Here is a 21,828-nt window from a genome sequence, read left to right on the forward strand (position 1 = left end):
CCAAGGGAGATACTTCTGTAGTCTTTGATGCTCCACAGGGCCCTACACAGAACCTTATGGTGCATGGGAGTGACTCCTTCACTCCAAGGGAGATACTTCCGTAGTCTTTGATGCTCCACAGGGTCCTACACGGAACCTGTATGGTGCATGGGAGTGACTCCTACACTCCAAGGGAGATACTTCTGTAGTCTTTGATGCTCCACAGGGCCCTACACGGAACCTTATGGTGCATGGGAGTGACTCCTTCACTCCAAGGGAAATACTTCCGTAGTCTTTGATGCTCCACAGGGTCCTACACGGAACCTGTATGGTGCATGGGTGTGACTCCTTCACTCCAAGGGAGATACTTCCGTAGTCTTTGATGCTCCACAGGGCCCTACACGGAACCTTATGGTGCATGGGAGTGACTCCTTCACTCCAAGGGAGATACTTCCGTAGTCTTTGATGCTCCACAGGGTCCTACACGGAACCTGTATGGTGCATGGGAGTGACTCCTACACTCCAAGGGAGATACTTCCGTAGTCTTTGATGCTCCACAGGGTCCTACACTGATCCTGTATGGTGCATGGGAGTGACTCCTTCACTCCAAGGGAGATACTTTTGTAGTCTTTGATGCTCCACAGGGTCCTACACTGATCCTGTATGGTGCATGGGAGTGACTCCTTCACTCCAATGGAGATACTTCCGTAGTCTTTGATGCTCCACAGGGTCCTACACTGAATCTGTATGGTGCATGGGAGTGACTCCTTCACTCCAAGGGAGATACTTCCGTAGTCTTTGATGCTCCACAGGGTCCTACACAGAACCTGTATGGTGCATGGGAGTGACTCCTTCACTCGAAGGGAGATACTTCTGTAGTCTTTGATGCTCCACAGGGTCCTACACTGATCCTGTATGGTGCATGGGAGTGACTCCTACACTCCAAGGGAGATACTTCTGTAGTCTTTGATGCTCCACAGGGTCCTACACGGAACCTGTATGGTGCATGGGAGTGACTCCTACACTCCAAGGGAGATACTTCTGTAGTCTTTGATGCTCCACAGGGTCCTACACGGAACCTGTATGGTGCATGGGAGTGACTCCTTCACTCCAAGGGAGATACTTCCGTAGTCTTTGATGCTCCACAGGGTCCTACGCTGAACCTGTATGGTGCAGGGGAGTGACTCCTTCACTCCAAGGGAGATACTTCTGTAGTCTTTGATGCTCCACAGGGTCCTACGCGGAACCTGTATGGTGCATGGGAGTGACTCCTTCACACCAAGGGAGATACTTCTGTAGTCTTTGATGCTCCACAGGGTCCTACGCGGAACCTGTATGGTGCATGGGAGTGACTCCTTCACTCCAAGGGAGATACTTCTGTAGTCTTTGATGCTCCACAGGGTCCTACGCGGAACCTGTATGGTGCATGGGAGTGACTCCTTCACTCCAAGGAAGATACTTCCGTAGTCTTTGATGCTCCACAGGGTCCTACGCGGAACCTGTATGGTGCATGGGAGTGACTCCTTCACTCCAAGGGAGATACTTCCGTAGTCTTTGATGCTCCACAGGGTCCTACACGGAACCTGTATGGTGCATGGGAGTGACTCCTTCACTCCAAGGGAGATACTTCCGTAGTCTTTGATGCTCCACAGGGTCCTACACGGAACCTGTATGGTGCATGGGAGTGACTCCTTCACTCCAAGGGAGATACTTCTGTAGTCTTTGATGCTCCACAGGGTCCTACACGGAACCTGTATGGTGCATGGGAGTGACTCCTTCACTCCAAGGGAGATACTTCTGTAGTCTTTGATGCTCCACAGGGTCCTACACGGAACCTGTATGGTGCATGGGAGTGACTCCTTCACTCCAAGGGAGATACTTCTGTAGTCTTTGATGCTCCACAGGGTCCTACACGGAACCTGTATGGTGCCCGGGAGTGACTCCTTCACTCCAAGGGAAATACTTCCGTAGTCTTTGATGCTCCACAGGGTCCTACACTGATCCTGTATGGTGCATGGTGTGGTTCTAAAAATCCGGACCCTGGTGTTTTCCCGATATCGAGGTCCAATACCCGTGTCACAAAACCTCAACGTACCAAGACGATTTTGGTATCTATGAACCGATAATAATTAGGACGTCATTCCTATGTATTTGCGTCACGATCGAGGGTTGCCAACACCCCAAAATCGTAGTTTCCGTCCCCATCCCTTAAACTCCATTTTGTGAACGGCATCCATCTTGCATCTTGCCCTCATGTTAAGTCCATTAAAGGTTGAGCTTGATCAAAAGGGACACGTCCACCTTTCGTGACTTCCCCCTGACCTGTCCCAACTGACTCCATTGCCTTAGGCCAAACCTGTTTGGCAGCTCCTCGCCCAGTGGCCGAATACGATAGCATCAATACATAACATTCCACAAACCATTCACTACATACAGACCATGCTTTCTGCAAACATGCACCTGTCCACATTCCTTGTTTATGGCCAGTTTTATGACTGGGTTGTACCTTTCTTTATTTAAGGTTTCATCGATATCTGATGGGAGTTCCAGGCCTAACTGGGTAATCTATCAACAAACTGGACATCTAAAATATGGGCTTGCTTACATGACTCCGCTCTTTGTATTATTGTAGAAATATGTGTATAGCCATATCATAAACTCAGGAATTCTTGCTTGCAGCTATTATTTTTGTATATAAGGAGACGGCTGGTTCTGTAAAAACGAACAGTGTCCCGAGAACCTACTCTCCGTGTGGTGTACTTCTGGGACACGTGTTACTTGGTAGCTACCAATAAAACTTGATCTTTGACGGTAACTAGAAGACTCAGTGTTTCTGTGGTCCGGAACAAGGGAGAACTCAGAGGTCTTCGGGTGCTACCCCCTGGCACCACCGGGTTCCTAAAAACCCGGCACCTCAGTGGGAGTGACTCCTTCACTCCAAGGGAGATACTGCCGTAGTCTTTGATGCTCCACAGGGTCCTACACTGAACCTGTATGGTGCATGGGAGTGACTCCTTCAATCCAAGGGAGATACTTCTGTAGTCTTTGATGCTCCACAGGGTCCTACACTGAACCTGTATGGTGCATGGGAGTGACTCCTTCACTCCAAGGGAGATACTTCCGTAGTCTTTGATGCTCCACAGGGTCCTACACGGATCCTGTATGGTGCATGGGAGTGACTCATTCACTCCAAGGGAGATACTTCTGTAGTCTTTGATGCTCCACAGGGTCCTACACGGAACTTGTATGGTGCATGGGAGTGACTCCTTCACTCCAAGGGAGATACTTCTGTAGTCTTTGATGCTCCACAGGGTCCTACACGGAACGTGTATGGTGCCGGGGAGTGACTCCTTCACTCCAAGGGAGATACTTCCGTAGTCTTTGATGCTCCACAGGGTCCTACACGGAACCTGTATGGTGCATGGGAGTGACTCATTCACTCCAAGGGAGATACTTCTGTAGTCTTTGATGCTCCAGAGGGTCCTACACGGAACCTGTATGGTGCATGGGAGTGACTCCTTCACTCCAAGGGAGATACTTCCGTAGTCTTTCATGCTCCACAGGGTCCTACACGGAACCTGTATGGTGCATGGGAGTGACCCCTTCACTCCAAGGGAGATACTCCCGTAGTCTTTGATGCTCCAGAGGGACCTACACGGAACCTGTATGGTGCATGGGAGTGACTCCTACACTCCAAGGGAGATACTTCTGTAGTCTTTGATGCTCCACAGGGTCCTACACGGAACCTGTATGGTGCATGGGAGTGACTCCTTCACTCCAAGGGAGATACTTCCGTAGTCTTTGATGCTCCACAGGGTCCTACACGGAACCTGTATGGTGCATGGGAGTGACTCCTTCTCTCCAAGGGAGATACTTCCGTAGTCTTTGATGCTCCACAGGGTCCTACACGGAACCTGTATGGTGCATGGGAGTGAGTCCTTCACTCCAAGGGAGATACTTCTGTAGTCTTTGATGCTCCACAGGGTCCTACACTGATCCTGTATGGTGCAGGGGAGTGACTCCTTCACTCCAAGGGAGATACTTCCGTAGTCTTTGATGCTCCACAGGGTCCTACACGGAACCTGTATGGTGCATGGGAGTGACTCCTTCACTCCAAGGGAGATACTTCTGTAGTCGTTGATGCTCCACAGGGTCCTACACGGAACCTGTATGGTGCCGGGGAGTGACTCCTTCACTCCAAGGGAGATACTTCCGTAGTCTTTGATGCTCCACAGGGTCCTACACGGAACCTTTATGGTGCATGGGAGTGACTCCTTCACTCCAAGGGAGATACTCCCGTAGTCTTTGATGCTCCACAGGGTCCTACACGGAACCTGTATGTTGCATGGGAGTGACTCCTTCACTCCAAGGGAGATACTTCTGTAGTCTTTGATGCTCCACAGGGTCCTACGCGGAACCTGTATGGTGCATGGGAGTGACTCCTTCACTCCAAGGGAGATACTTCCGTAGTCTTTGATGCTCCACAGGGTCCTACGCTGAACCTGTATGGTGCAGGGGAGTGACTCCTTCACTCCAAGGGAGATACTTCTGTAGTCTTTGATGCTCCACAGGGTCCTACGCGGAACCTGTATGGTGCATGGGAGTGACTCCTTCACACCAAGGGAGATACTTCTGTAGTCTTTGATGCTCCACAGGGTCCTACGCGGAACCTGTATGGTGCATGGGAGTGACTCCTTCACTCCAAGGGAGATACTTCTGTAGTCTTTGATGCTCCACAGGGTCCTACGCGGAACCTGTATGGTGCATGGGAGTGACTCCTTCACTCCAAGGAAGATACTTCCGTAGTCTTTGATGCTCCACAGGGTCCTACGCGGAACCTGTATGGTGCATGGGAGTGACTCCTTCACTCCAAGGGAGATACTTCTGTAGTCTTTGATGCTCCACAGGGTCCTACACGGAACCTGTATGGTGCATGGGAGTGACTCCTTCACTCCAAGGGAGATACTTCTGTAGTCTTTGATGCTCCACAGGGTCCTACACGGAACCTGTATGGTGCATGGGAGTGACTCCTTCACTCCAAGGGAGATACTTCTGTAGTCTTTGATGCTCCACAGGGTCCTACACGGAACCTGTATGGTGCCCGGGAGTGACTCCTTCACTCCAAGGGAAATACTTCCGTAGTCTTTGATGCTCCACAGGGTCCTACACTGATCCTGTATGGTGCATGGTGTGGTTCTAAAAATCCGGACCCTGGTGTTTTCCCGATATCGAGGTCCAATACCCGTGTCACAAAACCTCAACGTACCAAGACGATTTTGGTATCTATGAACCGATAATAATTAGGACGTCATTCCTATGTATTTGCGTCACGATCGAGGGTTGCCAACACCCCAAAATCGTAGTTTCCGTCCCCATCCCTTAAACTCCATTTTGTGAACGGCATCCATCTTGCATCTTGCCCTCATGTTAAGTCCATTAAAGGTTGAGCTTGATCAAAAGGGACACGTCCACCTTTCGTGACTTCCCCCTGACCTGTCCCAACTGACTCCATTGCCTTAGGCCAAACCTGTTTGGGCAGCTCCTCGCCCAGTGGCCGAATACGATAGCATCAATACATAACATTCCACAAACCATTCACTACATACAGACCATGCTTTCTGCAAACATGCACCTGTCCACATTCCTTGTTTATGGCCAGTTTTATGACTGGGTTGTACCTTTCTTTATTTAAGGTTTCATCGATATCTGATGGGAGTTCCAGGCCTAACTGGGTAATCTATCAACAAACTGGACATCTAAAATATGGGCTTGCTTACATGACTCCGCTCTTTGTATTATTGTAGAAATATGTGTATAGCCATATCATAAACTCAGGAATTCTTGCTTGCAGCTATTATTTTTGTATATAAGGAGACGGCTGGTTCTGTAAAAACGAACAGTCTCCCGAGAACCTACTCTCCGTGTGTTGTACTTCTGGGACACGTGTTACTTGGTAGCTACCAATAAAACTTGATCTTTGACGGTAACTAGAAGTCTCAGTGTTTCTGTGGTCCGGAACAAGGGAGAACTCAGAGGTCTTCGGGTGCTACCCCCTGGCACCACCGGGTTCCTAAAAACCCGGCACCTCAGTGGGAGTGACTCCTTCACTCCAAGGGAGATACTGCCGTAGTCTTTGATACTCCACAGGGTCCTACACTGAACCTGTATGGTGCATGGGAGTGACTCCTTCAATCCAAGGGAGATACTTCTGTAGTCTTTGATGCTCCACAGGGTCCTACACTGAACCTGTATGTGCATGGGAGTGACTCCTTCACTCCAAGGGAGATACTTCCGTAGTCTTTGATGCTCCACAGGGTCCTACACGGATCCTGTATGGTGCATGGGAGTGACTCATTCACTCCAAGGGAGATACTTCTGTAGTCTTTGATGCTCCACAGGGTCCTACACGGAACTTGTATGGTGCATGGGAGTGACTCCTTCACTCCAAGGGAGATACTTCTGTAGTCTTTGATGCTCCACAGGGTCCTACACGGAACCTGTATGGTGCCGGGGAGTGACTCCTTCACTCCAAGGGAGATACTTCCGTAGTCTTTGATGCTCCACAGGGTCCTACACGGAACCTGTATGGTGCATGGGAGTGACTCATTCACTCCAAGGGAGATACTTCTGTAGTCTTTGATGCTCCAGAGGGTCCTACACGGAACCTGTATGGTGCAGGGGAGTGACTCCTTCACTCCAAGGGAGATACTTCTGTAGTCTTTGATGCTCCACAGGGTCCTACACGGAACCTGTATGGTGCATGGGAGTGACTCCTTCACTCCAAGGGAGATACTTCCGTAGTCTTTCATGCTCCACAGGGTCCTACACGGAACATGTATGGTGCATGGGAGTGACTCCTTCACTCCAAGGGAGATACTTCCGTAGTATTTGATGCTCCACAGGGTCCTACACGGAACCTGTATGGTGCATGGGAGTGACTCCTTCACTCCAAGGGAGATATTTCCGTAGTATTTGATGCTCCACAGGGTCCTACACGGAACCTGTATGGTGCATGGGAGTGACTCCTACACTCCAAGGGAGATACTTCCGTAGTATTTGATGCTCCGCAGGGTCCTACACGGAACCTGTATGGTGCATGGGAGTGACTCCTTCACTCCAAGGGAGATACCTCCGTAGTCTTTGATGCTCCACAGGGTCCTACACGGAACCTGTATGGTGCAGGGGAGTGACTCCTTCACTCCAAGGGAGATACTTCCGTAGTCTTTGATGCTCCACAGGTTCCTACACGGAACCTGTATGGTGCATGGGTGTGACTCCTTCACTCCAACGGAGATACTTCCGTAGTCTTTGATGCTCCACAGGGTCCTACACTGAACCTGTATGGTGCCGGGGAGTGACTCCTACACTCCAAGGGAGATACTTCCGTAGTCTTTGATGCTCCACGGGGTCCTACATGGAACCTGTATGGTGCATGGGAGTGACTCCTTCACTCCAAGGGAGATACTTCCGTAGTCTTTGATGCTTGACAGGGTCCTACACGGAACCTGTATGGTGCATGGGAGTGACTCCTTCACTCCAAGGGAGATACTTCCGTAGTCTTTGATGCTCCACAGGGTCCTACACGCAACCTGTATGGTGCATGGGAGTGGCTCCTTCACTCCAAGGGAGATACTTCCGTACTCTTTGATCCTCCACAGGGTCCTACATGGAACCTGTATGGTGCATGGGAGTGACTCCTACACTCTAAGGGAGATACTCCCGTAGTCTTTGATGCTCCACAGGGTCCTACATGGAACCTGTATGGTGCATGGGAGTGACTCCTTCACTCCAAGGGAGATACTTCTGTAGTCTTTGATGCTCCACAGGGTCCTACACTGAACCTGTATGGTGCAGGGGAGTGACTCCTTCACTCCAAGGGAGATACTTCCGTAGTCTTTGATGCTCCACAGGGTCCTACACTGAACCTGTATGGTGCCGGGGCGTGACTCCTTCACTCCAAGGGAGATACTTCTGTAGTCTTTGATGCTCCACAGGGTCCTACACTGAACCTGTATGGTGCATGGGAGTGACTCCTTCACTCCAAGGGAGATACTTCCGTAGTCTTTGATGCTCCACAGGGTCCTACACGGATCCTGTATGGTGCATGGGAGTGACTCATTCACTCCAAGGGAGATACTCCCGTAGTCTTTGATGCTCCAGAGGGTCCTACACGGAACCTGTATGGTGCATGGGAGTGACTCCTACACTCCAAGGGAGATACTTCTGTAGTCTTTGATGCTCCACAGGGTCCTACACGGAACCTGTATGGTGCATGGGAGTGACTCCTTCACTCCAAGGGAGATACTTCCGTAGTCTTTGATGCTCCACAGGGTCCTACACGGAACCTGTATGGTGCATGGGAGTGACTCCTTCTCTCCAAGGGAGATACTTCCGTAGTCTTTGATGCTCCACAGGGTCCTACACGGAACCTGTATGGTGCATGGGAGTGAGTCCTTCACTCCAAGGGAGATACTTCTGTAGTCTTTGATGCTCCACAGGGTCCTACACTGATCCTGTATGGTGCAGGGGAGTGACTCCTTCACTCCAATGGAGATACTTCCGTAGTCTTTGATGCTCCACAGGGTCCTACACGGAACCTGTATGGTGCATGGGAGTGACTCCTTCACTCCAAGGGAGATACTTCCGTAGTCTTTGATGCTCCACAGGGTCCTACACGGAACCTGTATGGTGCATGGGAGTGACTCCTTCACTCCAAGGGAGATACTTCCGTAGTCTTTGATGCTCCACCGGGTCCTACACGGAACCTGTATGGTGCATGGGAGTGACCCCTTCACTCCAAGGGAGATACTCCCGTAGTCTTTGATGCTCCAGAGGGTCCTACACGGAACCTGTATGGTGCATGGGAGTGACTCCTACACTCCAAGGGAGATACTTCTGTAGTCTTTGATGCTCCACAGGGTCCTACACGGAACCTGTATGGTGCATGGGAGTGACTCCTTCACTCCAAGGGAGATACTTCCGTAGTCTTTGATGCTCCACAGGGTCCTACACGGAACCTGTATCGTGCATGGGAGTGACTCCTTCTCTCCAAGGGAGATACTTCCGTAGTCTTTGATGCTCCACAGGGTCCTACACGGAACCTGTATGGTGCATGGGAGTGAGTCCTTCACTCCAAGGGAGATACTTCTGTAGTCTTTGATGCTCCACAGGGTCCTACACTGATCCTGTATGGTGCAGGGGAGTGACTCCTTCACTCCAAGGGAGATACTTCCGTAGTCCTTGATGCTCCACAGGGTCCTACACGGAACCTGTATGGTGCATGGGAGTGACTCCTTCACTCCAAGGGAGATACTTCTGTAGTCGTTGATGCTCCACAGGGTCCTACACGGAACCTGTATGGTGCCGGGGAGTGACTCCTTCACTCCAAGGGAGATACTTCCGTAGTCTTTGATGCTCCACAGGGTCCTACACGGAACCTTTATGGTGCATGGGAGTGACTCCTTCACTCCAAGGGAGATACTCCCGTAGTCTTTGATGCTCCACAGGGTCCTACACGGAACCTGTATGTTGCATGGGAGTGACTCCTTCACTCCAAGGGAGATACTTCTGTAGTCTTTGATGCTCCACAGGGTCCTACGCGGAACCTGTATGGTGCATGGGAGTGACTCCTTCACTCCAAGGGAGATACTTCCGTAGTCTTTGATGCTCCACAGGGTCCTACGCTGAACCTGTATGGTGCAGGGGAGTGACTCCTTCACTCCAAGGGAGATACTTCTGTAGTCTTTGATGCTCCACAGGGTCCTACGCGGAACCTGTATGGTGCATGGGAGTGACTCCTTCACACCAAGGGAGATACTTCTGTAGTCTTTGATGCTCCACAGGGTCCTACGCGGAACCTGTATGGTGCATGGGAGTGACTCCTTCACTCCAAGGGAGATACTTCTGTAGTCTTTGATGCTCCACAGGGTCCTACGCGGAACCTGTATGGTGCATGGGAGTGACTCCTTCACTCCAAGGAAGATACTTCCGTAGTCTTTGATGCTCCACAGGGTCCTACGCGGAACCTGTATGGTGCATGGGAGTGACTCCTTCACTCCAAGGGAGATACTTCCGTAGTCTTTGATGCTCCACAGGGTCCTACACGGAACCTGTATGGTGCATGGGAGTGACTCCTTCACTCCAAGGGAGATACTTCTGTAGTCTTTGATGCTCCACAGGGTCCTACACGGAACCTGTATGGTGCCCGGGAGTGACTCCTTCACTCCAAGGGAGATACTTCCGTAGTCTTTGATGCTCCACAGGGTCCTACACTGATCCTGTATGGTGCATGGTGTGGTTCTAAAAATCCGGACCCTGGTGTTTTCCCGATATCGAGGTCCAATACCCGTGTCACAAAACCTCAACGTACCAAGACGATTTTGGTATCTATGAACCGATAATAATTAGGACGTCATTCCTATGTATTTGCGTCACGATCGAGGGTTGCCAACACCCCAAAATCGTAGTTTCCGTCCCCATCCCTTAAACTCCATTTTGTGAACGGCATCCATCTTGCATCTTGCCCTCATGTTAAGTCCATTAAAGGTTGAGCTTGATCAAAAGGGACACGTCCACCTTTCGTGACTTCCCCCTGACCTGTCCCAACTGACTCCATTGCCTTAGGCCAAACCTGTTTGGGCAGCTCCTCGCCCAGTGGCCGAATACGATAGCATCAATACATAACATTCCACAAACCATTCACTACATACAGACCATGCTTTCTGCAAACATGCACCTGTCCACATTCCTTGTTTATGGCCAGTTTAATGACTGGGTTGTACCTTTCTTTATTTAAGGTTTCATCGATATCTGATGGGAGTTCCAGGCCTAACTGGGTAATCTATCAACAAACTGGACATCTAAAATATGGGCTTGCTTACATGACTCCGCTCTTTGTATTATTGTAGAAATATGTGTATAGCCATATCATAAACTCAGGAATTCTTGCTTGCAGCTATTATTTTTGTATATAAGGAGACGGCTGGTTCTGTAAAAACGAACAGTCTCCCGAGAACCTACTCTCCGTGTGGTGTACTTCTGGGACACGTGTTACTTGGTAGCTACCAATAAAACTTGATCTTTGACGGTAACTAGAAGACTCAGTGTTTCTGTGGTCCGGAACAAGGGAGAACTCAGAGGTCTTCAGGTGCTACCCCCTGGCACCACCGGGTTCCTAAAAACCCGGCACCTCAGTGGGAGTGACTCCTTCAATCCAAGGGAGATACTTCTGTAGTCTTTGATGCTCCACAGGGTCCTACACTGAACCTGTATGTGCATGGGAGTGACTCCTTCACTCCAAGGGAGATACTTCCGTAGTCTTTGATGCTCCACAGGGTCCTACACGGATCCTGTATGGTGCATGGGAGTGACTCATTCACTCCAAGGGAGATACTTCTGTAGTCTTTGATGCTCCACAGGGTCCTACACGGAACTTGTATGGTGCATGGGAGTGACTCCTTCACTCCAAGGGAGATACTTCTGTAGTCTTTGATGCTCCAGAGGGTCCTACACGGAACCTGTATGGTGCAGGGGAGTGACTCCTTCACTCCAAGGGAGATACTTCCGTAGTCTTTGATGCTCCACAGGGTCCTACACGGAACCTGTATGGTGCATGGGAGTGACTCATTCACTCCAAGGGAGATACTTCCGTAGTCTTTCATGCTCCACAGGGTCCTACACGGAACATGTATGGTGCATGGGAGTGACTCCTTCACTCCAAGGGAGATACTTCCGTAGTATTTGATGTTCCACAGGGTCCTACACGGAACCTGTATGGTGCATGGGAGTGACTCCTTCACTCCAAGGGAGATATTTCCGTAGTATTTGATGCTCCACAGGGTCCTACACGGAACCTGTATGGTGCATGGGAGTGACTCCTACACTCCAAGGGAGATACTTCCGTAGTATTTGATGCTCCGCAGGGTCCTACACGGAACCTGTATGGTGCATGGGAGTGACTCCTTCACTCCAAGGGAGATACCTCCGTAGTCTTTGATGCTCCACAGGGTCCTACACGGAACCTGTATGGTGCAGGGGAGTGACTCCTTCACTCCAAGGGAGATACTTCCGTAGTCTTTGATGCTCCACAGGTTCCTACACGGAACCTGTATGGTGCATGGGAGTGACTCCTTCACTCCAAGGGAGATACTTCCGTAGTCTTTGATGCTCCACAGGGTCCTACACTGAACCTGTATGGTGCATGGGAGTGACTCCTTCACTCCAAGGGAGATACTTCCGTAGTCTTTGATGCTCCACAGGGTCCTACACTGAACCTGTATGGTGCCGGGGAGTGACTCCTACACTCCAAGGGAGATACTTCCGTAGTCTTTGATGCTCCACAGGGTCCTACATGGAACCTGTATGGTGCATGGGAGTGACTCCTTCACTCCAAGGGAGATACTTCCGTAGTCTTTGATGCTCCACAGGGTCCTACACGGAACCTGTATGGTGCATGGGAGTGACTCCTTCACTCCAAGGGAGATACTTCCGTAGTCTTTGATGCTCCACAGGGTCCTACACGCAACCTGTATGGTGCATGGGAGTGACTCCTTCACTCCAAGGGAGATACTTCCGTACTCTTTGATCCTCCACAGGGTCCTACATGGAACCTGTATGGTGCATGGGAGTGACTCCTACACTCTAAGGGAGATACTCCCGTAGTCTTTGATGCTCCACAGGGTCCTACATGGAACCTGTATGGTGCATGGGAGTGACTCCTTCACTCCAAGGGAGATACTTCCGTAGTCTTTGATGCTCCACAGGGTCCTACACTGAACCTGTATGGTGCCGGGGCGTGACTCCTTCACTCCAAGGGAGATACTTCTGTAGTCTTTGATGCTCCACAGGGTCCTACACTGAACCTGTATGGTGCATGGGAGTGACTCCTTCACTCCAAGGGAGATACTTCCGTAGTCTTTGATGCTCCACAGGGTCCTACACGGATCCTGTATGGTGCATGGGAGTGACTCATTCACTCCAAGGGAGATACTCCCGTAGTCTTTGATGCTCCAGAGGGTCCTACACGGAACCTGTATGGTGCATGGGAGTGACTCCTTCTCTCCAAGGGAGATACTCCCGTAGTCTTTGATGCTCCAGAGGGTCCTACACGGAACCTGTATGGTGCATGGGAGTGACTCCTACACTCCAAGGGAGATACTTCTGTAGTCTTTGATGCTCCACAGGGTCCTACACGGAACCTGTATGGTGCATGGGAGTGACTCCTTCACTCCAAGGGAGATACTTCCGTAGTCTTTGATGCTCCACAGGGTCCTACACGGAACCTGTATGGTGCATGGGAGTGACTCCTTCTCTCCAAGGGAGATACTTCCGTAGTCTTTGATGCTCCACAGGGTCCTACACGGAACCTGTATGGTGCATGGGAGTGAGTCCTTCACTCCAAGGGAGATACTTCTGTAGTCTTTGATGCTCCACAGGGTCCTACACTGATCCTGTTTGGTGCAGGGGAGTGACTCCTTCACTCCAAGGGAGATACTTCCGTAGTCTTTGATGCTCCACAGGGTCCTACACGGAACCTGTATGGTGCATGGGAGTGACTCCTTCACTCCAATGGAGATACTTCCGTAGTCTTTGATGCTCCACAGGGTCCTACACGGAACCTGTATGGTGCATGGGAGTGACTCCTTCACTCCAAGGGAGATACTTCCGTAGTCTTTGATGCTCCACAGGGTCCTACACGGAACCTGTATGGTGCATGGGAGTGACTCCTTCACTCCAAGGGAGATACTTCCGTAGTCTTTGATGCTCCACCGGGTCCTACACGGAACCTGTATGGTGCATGGGAGTGACCCCTTCACTCCAAGGGAGATACTCCCGTAGTCTTTGATGCTCCAGAGGGTCCTACACGGAACCTGTATGGTGCATGGGAGTGACTCCTACACTCCAAGGGAGATACTTCTGTAGTCTTTGATGCTCCACAGGGTCGTACACGGAACCTGTATGGTGCATGGGAGTGACTCCTTCACTCCAAGGGAGATACTTCCGTAGTCTTTGATGCTCCACAGGGTCCTACACGGAACCTGTATGGTGCATGGGAGTGACTCCTTCTCTCCAAGGGAGATACTTCCGTAGTCTTTGATGCTCCACAGGGTCCTACACGGAACCTGTATGGTGCATGGGAGTGAGTCCTTCACTCCAAGGGAGATACTTCTGTAGTCTTTGATGCTCCACAGGGTCCTACACTGATCCTGTATGGTGCAGGGGAGTGACTCCTTCACTCCAAGGGAGATACTTCCGTAGTCTTTGATGCTCCACAGGGTCCTACACGGAACCTGTATGGTGCATGGGAGTGACTCCTTCACTCCAAGGGACCAAGGGAGATACTTCTGTAGTCGTTGATGCTCCACAGGGTCCTACACGGAACCTGTATGGTGCCGGGGAGTGACTCCTTCACTCCAAGGGAGATACTTCCGTAGTCTTTGATGCTCCACAGGGTCCTACACGTGACCTTTATGGTGCATGGGAGTGACTCCTTCACTCCAAGGGAGATACTCCCGTAGTCTTTGATGCTCCACAGGGTCCTACACGGAACCTGTATGTTGCATGGGAGTGACTCCTTCACTCCAAGGGAGATACTTCTGTAGTCTTTGATGCTCCACAGGGTCCTACGCGGAACCTGTATGGTACATGGGAGTGACTCCTTCACTCCAAGGGAGATACTTCCGTAGTCTTTGATGCTCCACAGGGTCCTACGCTGAACCTGTATGGTGCAGGGGAGTGACTCCTTCACTCCAAGGGAGATACTTCTGTAGTCTTTGATGCTCCACAGGGTCCTACGCGGAACCTGTATGGTGCATGGGAGTGACTCCTTCACACCAAGGGAGATACTTCTGTAGTCTTTGATGCTCCACAGGGTCCTACGCGGAACCTGTATGGTGCATGGGAGTGACTCCTTCACTCCAAGGGAGATACTTCTGTAGTCTTTGATGCTCCACAGGGTCCTACGCGGAACCTGTATGGTGCATGGGAGTGACTCCTTCACTCCAAGGAAGATACTTCCGTAGTCTTTGATGCTCCACAGGGTCCTACGCGGAACCTGTATGGTGCATGGGAGTGACTCCTTCACTCCAAGGGAGATACTTCCGTAGTCTTTGATGCTCCACAGGGTCCTACACGGAACCTGTATGGTGCATGGGAGTGACTCCTTCACTCCAAGGGAGATACTTCCGTAGTCTTTGATGCTCCACAGGGTCCTACACGGAACCTGTATGGTGCATGGGAGTGACTCCTTCACTCCAAGGGAGATACTTCTGTAGTCTTTGATGCTCCACAGGGTCCTACACGGAACCTGTATGGTGCATGGGAGTGACTCCTTCACTCCAAGGGAGATACTTCTGTAGTCTTTGATGCTCCACAGGGTCCTACACGGAACCTGTATGGTGCATGGGAGTGACTCCTTCACTCCAAGGGAGATACTTCTGTAGTCTTTGATGCTCCTCAGGGTCCTACACGGAACCTGTATGGTGCCCGGGAGTGACTCCTTCACTCCAAGGGAGATACTTCCGTAGTCTTTGATGCTCCACAGGGTCCTACACTGATCCTGTATGGTGCATGGTGTGGTTCTAAAAATCCGGACCCTGGTGTTTTCCCGATATCGAGGTCCAATACCCGTGTCAAAAAACCTCAACGTACCAAGACGATTTTGGTATCTATGAACCGATAATAATTAGGACGTCATTCCTATGTATTTGCGTCACGATCGAGGGTTGCCAACACCCCAAAATCGTAGTTTCCATCCCCATCCCTTAAACTCCATTTTGTGAACGGCATCCATCTTGCATCTTGCCCTCATGTTAAGTCCATTAAAGGTTGAGCTTGATCAAAAGGGACACGTCCACCTTTCGTGACTTCCCCCTGACCTGTCCCAACTGACTCCATTGCCTTAGGCCAAACCTGTTTGGGCAGCTCCTCGCCCAGTGGCCGAATACGATAGCATCAATACATAACATTCCACAAACCATTCACTACATACAGACCATGCTTTCTGCAAACATGCACCTGTCCACATTCCTTGTTTATGGCCAGTTTTATGACTGGGTTGTACCTTTCTTTATTTAAGGTTTCATCGATATCTGATGGGAGTTCCAGGCCTAACTGGGTAATCTATCAACAAACTGGACATCTAAAATATGGGCTTGCTTACATGACTCCGCTCTTTGTATTATTGTAGAAATATGTGTATAGCCATATCATAAACTCAGGAATTCTTGCTTGCAGCTATTATTTTTGCATATAAGGAGACGGCTGGTTCTGTAAAAACGAACAGTCTCCCGAGAACCTACTCTCCGTGTGGTGTACTTCTGGGACACGTGTTACTTGGTAGCTACCAATAAAACTTGATCTTTGACGGTAACTAGAAGACTCAGTGTTTCTGTGGTCCGGAACAAGGGAGAACTCAGAGGTCTTCGGGTGCTACCCCCTGGCACCACCGGGTTCCTAAAAACCCGGCACCTCAGTGGGAGTGACTCCTTCACTCCAAGGGAGATACTGCCGTAGTCTTTGATGCTCCACAGGGTCCTACACTGAATCTGTATGGTGCGTGGGAGTGACTCCTTCACTCCAAGGGAGATACTTCTGTAGTCTTTGATGCTCCACAGGGTCCTACACGGAACCTGTATGGTGCAGGGGAGTGACTCCTTCACTCCAAGGGAGATACTTCCGTAGTCTTTGATGCTCCACAGGGTCCTACACTGAATCTGTATGGTGCCGGGGAGCGACTCCTTCACTCCAAGGGAGATACTTCTGTAGTCTTTGATGCTCCACAGGGTCCTACACTGAACCTGTATGGTGCATGGGAGTGACTCCTTCACTCCAAGGGAGATACTTCCGTACTCTTTGATCCTCCACAGGGTCCTACATGGAACCTGTATGGTGCATGGGAGTGACTCCTACACTCTAAGGGAGATACTCCCGTAGTCTTTGATGCTCCACAGGGTCCTACATGGAACCTGTATGGTGCATGGGAGTGACTCCTTCCCTCCAAGGGAGATACTTCTGTAGTCTTTGATGCTCCACAGGGTCCTACACGGAACCTGTATGGTGCATGGGTGTGACTCCTTCACTCCAAGGGAGATACTTCCGTAGTCTTTGATGCTCCACAGGGCCCTACACAGAACCTTATGGTGCATGGGAGTGACTCCTTCACTCCAAGGGAGATACTTCCGTAGTCTTTGATGCTCCACAGGGTCCTACACGGAACCTGTATGGTGCATGGGAGTGACTCCTACACTCCAAGGGAGATACTTCCGTAGTCTTTGATGCTCCACAGGGTCCTACACTGATCCTGTATGGTGCATGGGAGTGACTCCTTCACTCCAAGGGAGATACTTTTGTAGTCTTTGATGCTCCACAGGGTCCTACACTGATCCTGTATGGTGCATGGGAGTGACTCCTTCACTCCAATGGAGATACTTCCGTAGTCTTTGATGCTCCACAGGGTCCTACACTGAATATGTATGGTGCGTGGGAGTGACTCCTTCACTCCAAGGGAGATACTTCTGTAGTCTTTGATGCTCCACAGGGTCCTACACGGAACCTGTATGGTGCAGGGGAGTGACTCCTTCACTCCAAGGGAGATACTTCCGTAGTCTTTGATGCTCCACAGGGTCCTACACTGAATCTGTATGGTGCCGGGGAGCGACTCCTTCACTCCAAGGCAGATACTTCCGTAGTCTTTGATGCTCCACAGGGTCCTACACTGAACCTGTATGGTGCACGGGAGTGACTCCTTCACTCCAAGGGAGATACTTCAGTAGTCTTTGATGCTCCACAGGGTCCTACACTGATCCTGTATGGTGCATGGGAGTGACTCCTTCACTCCAAGGCAGATACTTCCGTAGTCTTTGATGCTCCACAGGGTCCTACACTGAATCTGTATGGTGCATGGGAGTGACTCCTTCAGTCCAAGGGAGATACTTCCGTAGTCTTTGATGCTCCACAGGGTCCTACACTGAACCTGTATGGTGCCGGGGAGCGACTCCTTCACTCCAAGGCAGATACTTCCGTAGTCTTTGATGCTCCACAGGGTCCTACACTGAACCTGTATGGTGCACGGGAGTGACTCCTTCTCTCCAAGGGAGATACTTCCGTAGTCTTTGATGCTCCACAGGGTCCTACACGGAACCTGTATGGTGCAGGGGAGTGACTCCTTCACTCCAAGGGAGATACTTCCGTAGTCTTTGATGCTCCACAGGGTCCTACACTGAACCTGTATGGTGCAGGGGAGTGACTCCTTCACTCCGAAGGAGATACTTCTGTAGTCTTTGATGCTCCACAGGGTCCTACACGGAACCTGTATGGTGCATGGGAGTGAGTCCTTCACTCCAAGGGAGATACTTCTATAGTCTTTGATGCTCCACAGGGTCCTACACTGAACCTGTATGGTGCATGGGAGTGACTCCTTCACTCCAAGGGAGATACTTCCGTAGTCTTTGATGCTCCACAGGGTCCTACACGGATCCTGTATGGTGCATGGGAGTGACTCCTACACTCCAAGGGAGATACTTCTGTAGTCTTTGATGCTCCACAGGGTCCTACACGGAACCTGTATGGTGCATGGGAGTGACTCCTTCACTCATAGGGAGATACTTCCGTAGTCTTTGATGCTCCACAGGGTCCTACACTGAACCTGTATGGTGCAGGGGAGTGACTCCTTCACTCCAAGGGAGATACTTCCGTAGTCTTTGATGCTCCACAGGGTCCTACACTGAACCTGTATGGTGCCGGGGCGTGACTCCTTCACTCCAAGGGAGATACTTCTGTAGTCTTTGATGCTCCACAGGGTCCTACACTGAACCTGTATGGTGCATGGGAGTGACTCCTTCACTCCAAGGGAGATACTTCCGTAGTCTTTGATGCTCCACAGGGTCCTACACGGATCCTGTATGGTGCATGGGAGTGACTCATTCACTCCAAGGGAGATACTCCCGTAGTCTTTGATGCTCCAGAGGGTCCTACACGGAACCTGTATGGTGCATGGGAGTGACTCCTACACTCCAAGGGAGATACTTCTGTAGTCTTTGATGCTCCACAGGGTCCTACACGGAACCTGTATGGTGCATGGGAGTGACTCCTTCACTCCAAGGGAGATACTTCCGTAGTCTTTGATGCTCCACAGGGTCCTACACTGAACCTGTATGGTGCATGGGAGTGACTCCTTCACTCCAAGGTAGATACTTCTGTAGTCGTTGATGCTCCACAGGGTCCTACACTGATCCTGTATGGTGCATGGGAGTGACTCCTTCACTCCAAGGGAGATACCTCCGTAGTCTTTGATGCTCCACAGGGTCCTACACGGAACCTGTATGGTGCAGGGGAGTGACTCCTTCACTCCAAGGGAGATACTTCCGTAGTCTTTGATGCTCCACAGGTTCCTACACGGAACCTGTATGGTGCATGGGAGTGACTCCTTCACTCCAAGGGAGATACTTCCGTAGTCTTTGATGCTCCACAGGGTCCTACACTGAACCTGTATGGTGCATGGGTGTGACTCCTTCACTCCAACGGAGATACTTCCGTAGTCTTTGATGCTCCACAGGGTCCTACACTGAACCTGTATGGTGCCGGGGAGTGACTCCTACACTCCAAGGGAGATACTTCCGTAGTCTTTGATGATCCACAGGGTCCTACATGGAACCTGTATGGTGCATGGGAGTGACTCCTTCACTCCAAGGGAGATACTTCCGTAGTCTTTGATGCTCCACAGGGTCCTACACGGAACCTGTATGGTGCAGGGGAGTGACTCCTTCACTCCAAGGGAGATACTTCCGTAGTCTTTGATGCTCCACAGGGTCCTACACGGAACCTGTATGGTGCAGGGGAGTGACTCCTTCACTCCAAGGGAGATACTTCCGTAGTCTTTGATGCTCCACAGGGTCCTACACGGAACCTGTATGGTGCATGGGAGTGTCTCCTTCACTCCAAGGGAGATACTTCCGTAGTCTTTGATGCTCCACAGGGTCCTACATGGATCCTGTATGGTGCATGGGAGTGACTCCTACACTCTAAGGGAGATACTCCCGTAGTCTTTGATGCTCCACAGGGTCCTACATGGAACCTGTATGGTGCATGGGAGTGACTCCTTCACTCCAAGGGAGATACTTCTGTAGTCTTTGATGCTCCACAGGGTCCTACACGGAACCTGTATGGTGCATGGGAGTGACTCCTTCACTCCAAGGGAGATACTTCCGTAGTCTTTGATGCTCCACAGGGTCCTACACTGAACCTGTATGGTGCAGGGGAGTGACTCCTTCACTCCAAGGGAGATACTTCTGTAGTCTTTGATGCTCCACAGGGTCCTACACGGAACCTGTATGGTGCATGGGAGTGAGTCCTTCACTCCAAGGGAGATACTTCCGTAGTCTTTGATGCTCCACAGGGTCCTACACGGAACCTGTATGGTGCATGGGAGTGACTCCTTCACTCCAAGGGAGATACTTCCGTAGTCTTTGATGCTCCACAGGGTCCTACACTGAACCTGTATGGTGCATGGGAGTGACTCCTTCACTCCAAGGGAGATACTTCTTTAGTCTTTGATGCTCCACAGGGTCCTACACGGAACCTGTATGGTGCATGGGTGTGACTCCTTCACTCCAAGGGAGATACTTCCGTAGTCTTTGATGCTCCACAGGGTCCTACACTGAACCTGTATGGTGCCGGGGCGTGACTCCTTCACTCCAAGGGAGATACTTCTGTAGTCTTTGATGCTCCACAGGGTCCTACACTGAACCTGTATGGTGCATGGGAGTGACTCCTTCACTCCAAGGGAGATACTTCCGTAGTCTTTGATGCTCCACAGGGTCCTACACGGATCCTGTATGGTGCATGGGAGTGACTCATTCACTCCAAGGGAGATACTCCCGTAGTCTTTGATGCTCCAGAGGGTCCTACACGGAACCTGTATGGTGCATGGGAGTGACTCCTACACTCCAAGGGAGATACTTCTGTAGTCTTTGATGCTCCACAGGGTCCTACACGGAACCTGTATGGTGCATGGGAGTGATTCCTTCACTCCAAGGGAGATACTTCCGTAGTCTTTGATGCTCCACAGGGTCCTACACTGAACCTGTATGGTGCATGGGAGTGACTCCTTCACTCCAAGGTAGATACTTCTGTAGTCGTTGATGCTCCACAGGGTCCTACACTGATCCTGTATGGTGCATGGGAGTGACTCCTTCACTCCAAGGGAGATACCTCCGTAGTCTTTGATGCTCCACAGGGTCCTACACGGAACCTGTATGGTGCAGGGGAGTGACTCCTTCACTCCAAGGGAGATACTTCCGTAGTCTTTGATGCTCCACAGGTTCCTACACGGAACCTGTATGGTGCATGGGAGTGACTCCTTCACTCCAAGGGAGATACTTCCGTAGTCTTTGATGCTCCACAGGGTCCTACACTGAACCTGTATGGTGCATGGGTGTGACTCCTTCACTCCAACGGAGATACTTCCGTAGTCTTTGATGCTCCACAGGGTCCTACACTGAACCTGTATGGTGCCGGGGAGTGACTCCTACACTCCAAGGGAGATACTTCCGTAGTCTTTGATGATCCACAGGGTCCTACATGGAACCTGTATGGTGCATGGGAGTGACTCCTTCACTCCAAGGGAGATACTTCCGTAGTCTTTGATGCTCCACAGGGTCCTACACGGAACCTGTATGGTGCAGGGGAGTGACTCCTTCACTCCAAGGGAGATACTTCCGTAGTCTTTGATGCTCCACAGGGTCCTACACGGAACCTGTATGGTGCAGGGGAGTGACTCCTTCACTCCAAGGGAGATACTTCCGTAGTCTTTGATGCTCCACAGGGTCCTACACGGAACCTGTATGGTGCATG

The sequence above is a fragment of the Lissotriton helveticus genome (assembly GCF_964261635.1).
Source record: "Lissotriton helveticus chromosome 1_1 unlocalized genomic scaffold, aLisHel1.1 SUPER_1_unloc_57, whole genome shotgun sequence".
Taxonomy (NCBI): Eukaryota; Metazoa; Chordata; class Amphibia; order Caudata; family Salamandridae; genus Lissotriton; species Lissotriton helveticus.